Raw genomic sequence first — 6,000 nt, forward strand, 5'->3', positions numbered from 1 at the left:
CCTTTATTTTGCTTTACTAGCTATGGTGCTAAAACAATTATTTTCCAATTCTGATGTTTAAATCATTAGTTGCTTTTCAGGTGACTGCATTTAATGCCTATTTTCTTAATTAACATGAAACTAGGCCACTGGATCTATTACATAAAAAAAAATGTTAAACGAAATTCCAGGTCTCTTGTAAGAGTATCTTAAAATAAGACTAGTTTTTTCAGCCTTTCTAAATAAATCAAATCAGGCCAGAAGGGCAAGAGAGAAGAGTTGCACTGTTTATTTTCAAAAAGTCTTTTAACTATGTATAAATGGCCTTTTGGAAAATAATTACTTTCTAATGCTCTTAGTCACACAGGTAATTTGTCTTACAATAAAATACGTATGAGCAGCACGAGGCAGGCAGCGGCTCACTCTACAGTGAGCTGCGTGCGATTATTTCACTTTCTGCAGCTGGTCCCCCTAGCAGGCTCTTCTATTTCAAGCCACCCCCTCGGCACGGTGGCCCGTAGCGGAGGCGGCCGTGCAGAGGGGAGGATATTCCTTCCTAGCACGGAGGGCAAGTTAGTCAAGGCTGCTCTTCGGTGTATGAAGCTGCCTGCCCGTGCTCTCGCTCCTCCGAGGAGAAATGCCTCTGGGCTGAGACCTGCCAGCTCGCCGCACCGGGACCGCCAGCCACCGCAGGAGCCGAGCCGCTGGCGGGCGTTCCTCCTTCGTCCTCCAAGTGCGCCGCTGCGAGCCCAGCGCTGTTAAAAATACCTGTTTCACTGAGATGGTTCTGGGCAGCGTTACGCTCCTGCCTGGTACTACGAGCTGCGGGTGCCGGTGATTTCTCATCGAGACACGAAATCCTCCGGGCCAAGCTCCATAGCAGCGTAAATGCACACGAGATTAGTGGCTGGGAGAGAGGTGTTCGCCGCTTCGGCACGTGGCTGAAGCAGCTCCTTCATCAGGCGAAAATCCTATTAAAGCCCACAGTGCTTTTTGCCGTAAAAAGAGAGAGGGAAAATTATGGCTGTACGCAGCAGATCACTTTCTGAGCGCTGTTACTCTACTACATGCCTGGATTAAGTCCAATAAATGGAGTTATTCTAGATATACACCCGTGTAAGTGGCTCACAAGCCAGTCCACTGGAGTCGCTCCAGGCTTACGGCAGTAGAGCAGAGCGCCAAATTTGGTGCCTTAAAAAAATTATACCTGCATTTGTGCAAGGGTGGCTCAAAAGAGTGGTGCGCTAGCACCGGGAAGGAAGACAAACAGACTTTCCTCGGTTAAACACATTTTTAAGAGCAGTACACAGATCTAAGCTAATTAGACTATGTATTTTTTCAAGGTATTGCAAACTTCGGGGCAGAAAGTCTCCTGTTCTGCTGTTACAATATTTAATGTGCAGAATTTTTTTTTTTAAAAAAAAAGGCAAAAAAAAATCAGAGTATCGGAAATGAATTGCTGATAGGAAAACTGGTTTTTATACTATATACTCCTTGGGATTTTTAATCATGAGAAAAATGATATTTCACCTAAAACAAAAGGGCCCTGTGCTCTCTGAGAACCACAGAGAGACTTTGCAGCTGTGAGTGGCAACAGAGGTAGCAGCTATCACCAGTTTTAATTTCACTGGCCAGAACGAGCTCGGCACCTTGCACGTGAGCGCAGAACTCCAGGGCTGTGGCCTAAAATCCCAGCGCTTGGATGAAAGCTGCCACAAACTTGCGACCGACTGCAGCCACCGAACGGTTAAAAGAGCCAGCCGCGGAGAAAGGGAAACTCCGAGGAAAGTTTTATGCGAGCTTTTATAAGCGAGGTGCATTCTTACAGAGCACCACACCTTTGTTAATTTGCTAGCAGCCAGTGAAGGCAAGCAAGCGGAGCTGAGGATTTAGCTAACTTGATAAGCACGCCACACGCCGCCTGATCCGCCCGATACCACCGGGTACACGGAGAACACCCTTCCCGAGAAGTTCAGCCATCGGGAAATGATCGCCGGCATCCTTCAATTTTCCGCAAGAGCAAGCCAGCGGCCGAGGCGGCACAAACACGGCGCATGCAGGGCTCGAGGTAGCCCGGGCACACGCCACGCACGCACACCTGAATGGACGAGGAATCCTGTCTGTTACCATGGCAGCCTGATCTAATTACATGACTGATCAGGGCTGGAGTAAGCGCTGCAAGCCTACACCGCTGACATGTAGCTGCATGACGAGACAGACAGACAGACGGACCGGCGCGGAGGAGCAGCTCTCAGCCTCTGCGGCGTGCAAGAGGGGACGGGGGAAAGCCGCCCTTCGGAAGGAGCAGCTGCTGGCAATGACTGGGCCGCTTGTGCCGACACATCAGGGGCGACAGCGCACGATTACAACTTACTATTACCCCGCAGCATCGCCAACATGACTGCGCCTTCCCCGGCCAGCCTCAATTTCCCTCTCCCCCATTCATAGCCCTCGCCAGGGAACCGAACTGCCTGCACCAGCCGAGCTGAAAGGGATGAAGGCGAAGCCTGGGTTTTCTAGTGGAAGGCTTCGCTCGAAACTGAAATTAAAAGTCCTTGACTTCCCAGCATGTAAGCAAAGCAACTCACTACGCCTGACCACATCTGACACGTAAAGTAACCCTTTGCTGCACAAAACACATAACCGTGAGCATTAAAGGTTAAAGTGTAACCTGCCTTGCAAAATATGAATTTCTTTACCATATGAAACGGAGGCGGTCTCCAAGCAAAGGTCATGTACCTGCACAATTCCCCATCCGCACAAAGAAAACGCTTGCCAGGGTAAAGGTTTTACAAACCCGAGTTTCAGCTGGGCACGGGAGGAACGATCCGAATTTTGCCCGATCCTAGCCGGAGCTCGGGCTCGGGGGAGAGAGATGCTGCGTGGAGGAGTCCCTATTACACGGCATACGGTAAACAAAATAAAAATAGCCTGTCGTTCTTGTTATCTACACAGTGCATTATATAACGGGCTTCCGACTTGTTTTCTTTTCTATTATTACTCTTCAGCAATTCCTCCTCTTCAATAGCACGCAAATCGCTCCCAATTCTGTCATTTTATTATTATCGCTATTACTATTACGGCAGGAGCCAGCGTTTTCCAGCACGCTTTAATTTAGACTTTAATCTCCCGAGGAATCGCATTCACGGACCCAGCACCCACAACACGTACGGAAAGGGGGGGGGGGGGGGGGGTCATTTATTCCTCTTCTGCCGGCAAATTACCACCGCTTTAGGCTTAAAAAATAATAAAAACAAAACGGAGAAATGCCACCAAAACCCACCGCCAGACCCAGCGCGGCGGCGGGGACGAGCCCGAGCCCGGGACCGCCGCCGGCTCCTGCGGGCGGGGAGCGGAGGGGGGGCGGCCTCCCCATGCCCCTGCCCGTGTCCCCGTGCCCCCGTGTCCCCCTGTCCCCACGTCCCCGTGTCCCCGCCGGCCCTCCCGCCCCACTCCCCCCGGCCGGCGGTACCGGGTGGCGTCCAGCAGCCGGCCTGGGCCCGGGGCGAAGCGGCTCGGGGCTGCCGCCGGGCACATCCCCGGCCCAGCGCCGCCTCCTCCTCCTCCTCCTCCTCCTCGGCCGCCTCCTCGCTTCATTCACCCTCCGGCAGCCGCCCAGCCCCGTACTACGTACGCCGGGAGGCGGCCGCCGGCCCTGCCGGCACCCGGCCCGCCCGCCGGGCCCGCACGGCCACCCCCTGCGGTGTGTGTGTGTGTGTGTGTGCGTGCCCCTGACACACTCGTACACACACACACACACACACACACGCAGTGTCGCCGCCCCGTCACGCTCCGCACCCCGTGTCACACACACACACACCGTGTCACCCCCCCCACCACACACACACAGACACACTCACACAAACACACACCCCGAGGCCGCCGCTCGCAAAATGTCCACCCTCCCCGCGGCCACCGGCACCCCTCCGCAATCCTCCTCCTCCTCCTCTTCCTCCTGCTTCCTCACCCCCCGGGCTGCCTGAGGGGGAGGAGGAAGAGGAGGAGGAGGAAGAGGAGGACATTCCCCCCCCCGCCGCCCCTCGGCCATTTCGCGGCCCCCGCCCGGGGCCGGCCGCAGCGAGCTGCCCGCCCCTGCACAGCAGCACCCCAAAAACCCCGGCCCTGTGTTTTTCCAGCTGGAAATCGCCGGCGGTTTTGCAGCCTAAACAAGGGAAGGAACCCCGGGGGGGCAGGCAGAAAGCAGAGGAGGAAGAAAAAGGCACTTACTGTAAAGTGTCAGTGGAGGTGGGGTTGGCGGGGGGGTCAGACAGAGGCTCGCACACAAATGTCTTCCTAGCGGCTCACGGGGCTTGGGGCTGATATATTTTTTGGGGGGGGGGTGGGGGGGGGGGGTGTTGTTTGTTTTGCTCCTTCCCCCTGCAGTGACACGGGTCCGGGATGTCTCCGGCGCTGTAGTAGAAATGATGTCTGCGGTGCAGCGCCCGCTCCCTCTCCGCTCTCCAGTATGTAAATGTGTAAGAGCAGCCAAATATGGAGCAGTTGGCTGCCTCTGCAACAGCTCAAGGATCCGACTTCATGCAAAAGAGGGGGGGGAAGGGAGGAGGAGGAGGAGGAGGAGGAGGAGGAGGAGGAGGAGGCAAGGCAACACTCTGGCAGGCGGCCAAGCGAGCCGCACAGCTTATTGCATAGGCGCAGCACCGCCGGGCCCAGCCGGCCTTAACCCTTTGCGGGGCCGCCCCGGGGCCGGTGGGGACCCGGGCTGGGGGGATCCGGGGTTTGGGGGGCTCCGGGGGGGTGCCCACCCCCGGCTACCCCCGGCCCGCAGCCCCCGGGTGAGGCCGGCAGGCTGCCCTCCGCCGCCGCCGCCTTGGGCACGCTGCGTGGCGGGGAGCTGGCAGCAGTTTGCAGGGTGAAGTAAATGAGCTGGGGAGACAAAAAAAAAAAAAAAAAAACTTATATTGTTTAACGGGGAGGGGAGAGACGGCTAGCGAAGCGTGCCGTCCTTCAGAAATGGCAGGGAATGCTGGTTCGAGGGATGCGTGGAAATCAGTTGCTTGGTCGAGGCCGGTCTGCCTCTCTAGGGGAGGAAATAAAACCGTGCTGGAAGCCAGGGAATGCTCTGAAGCAGCCTCTGTGCGAGTCAGAAGAGGGTGATTTTATTTAAGATGCCATATTGCATTTCACTGTGGAGAACTGCGAAGCGTTGTAGAGCAAGAGCCCGCATCCCACTCCCGTTTTCTGAATTAGTTTTATTTATCCGGATCCTTGGCATATGCTTGAGTTGCTTTGTAGAGAGTACCTTCCACTTCATTCAGACCAAAGAGACTCTGACTCATACCATCACTGAACTACAAGACAGGCAGGGCTGAACCACGCATGTTTGGGTACTAACTCCCTCTGGATTCCTCAGCATGCATTTCATCAAAATCCCCTCGTGTCTCTCCCAGCTGTAGGCAGACCACTGCAAGCCTCTCCCTGACGCTCCCCCAGCAGGGCAACTTAGGCTTCGCCGAAGCTCCAGTGCCAGCTCGTTACCCTCTTGCTTCTCTCAATGTGCGTCTCTGCCGTGCCATAAGCTGCAGCGACCGCCGGGCACGGAATGAGCACGGATGCAAAGTGTTGAGCAGAGAAAATACCACCCACCTTCGGGACTGGCTCGGTCTGGCCTTTGAGTCTAGAAGGAATGACAAAACGCCAAATTACCGAGACAGGTACATCTTGAGGAAATAAGTAATGGATAAAATGAATGGGAGGAATACAGCCAAAGGACAGCGGGCTGCTCTGCTTGCATGCAACCTGACTGTGGTCCGCAAGGAAGCAGTCTGCTTTTGCATCAGGAAGGGAGGTACAGCCCTGAGAAACCCTCTCCCCACCCCGAAGACACTGCAAACAAAGTTGCATACATACCAAAGGCCCTGAGGTACCAGCCCCAGGGAGCTGGGTGCTGTGGGGTCACCGGCCACAGTCACAGGCCTCGGAAAGGCTCCAGGAGCGCCGTCGGCATGCTCCCTGCCACGTGGCCATCCAGGCCAGGCTGCTCGCTGCAGCTTGGGCCCATTC

General features: G+C 55.4%; 1 protein-coding gene across 8 annotated transcripts in view; it reads right to left on the bottom strand.

Annotated features, from left to right (window-relative positions):
* ATXN1 (ataxin 1) overlaps positions 1-4,535 on the bottom strand; it is a 210,325-nt gene extending 205,790 nt beyond the window's left edge. For 5 of the 8 annotated variants that reach the window (XM_035316752.1, XM_035316746.1, XM_035316745.1 and 2 more), the window contains exon 1: positions 4,207-4,535. The gene's annotated coding sequence lies outside the window, so the exon portion shown is untranslated. Of the gene's footprint in view, positions 1-2,353; positions 2,461-3,451; positions 3,727-3,851; positions 3,957-4,206 lie in introns of those variants that run through there. The other 3 variants (XM_035316750.1, XM_035316748.1, XM_035316749.1) reach the window with 3 other exon arrangements.
* Positions 4,536-6,000: the final 1,465 nt, after the last annotated feature.

This window comes from Oxyura jamaicensis, chromosome 2, assembly GCF_011077185.1.
Source record: "Oxyura jamaicensis isolate SHBP4307 breed ruddy duck chromosome 2, BPBGC_Ojam_1.0, whole genome shotgun sequence".
Taxonomy (NCBI): Eukaryota; Metazoa; Chordata; class Aves; order Anseriformes; family Anatidae; genus Oxyura; species Oxyura jamaicensis.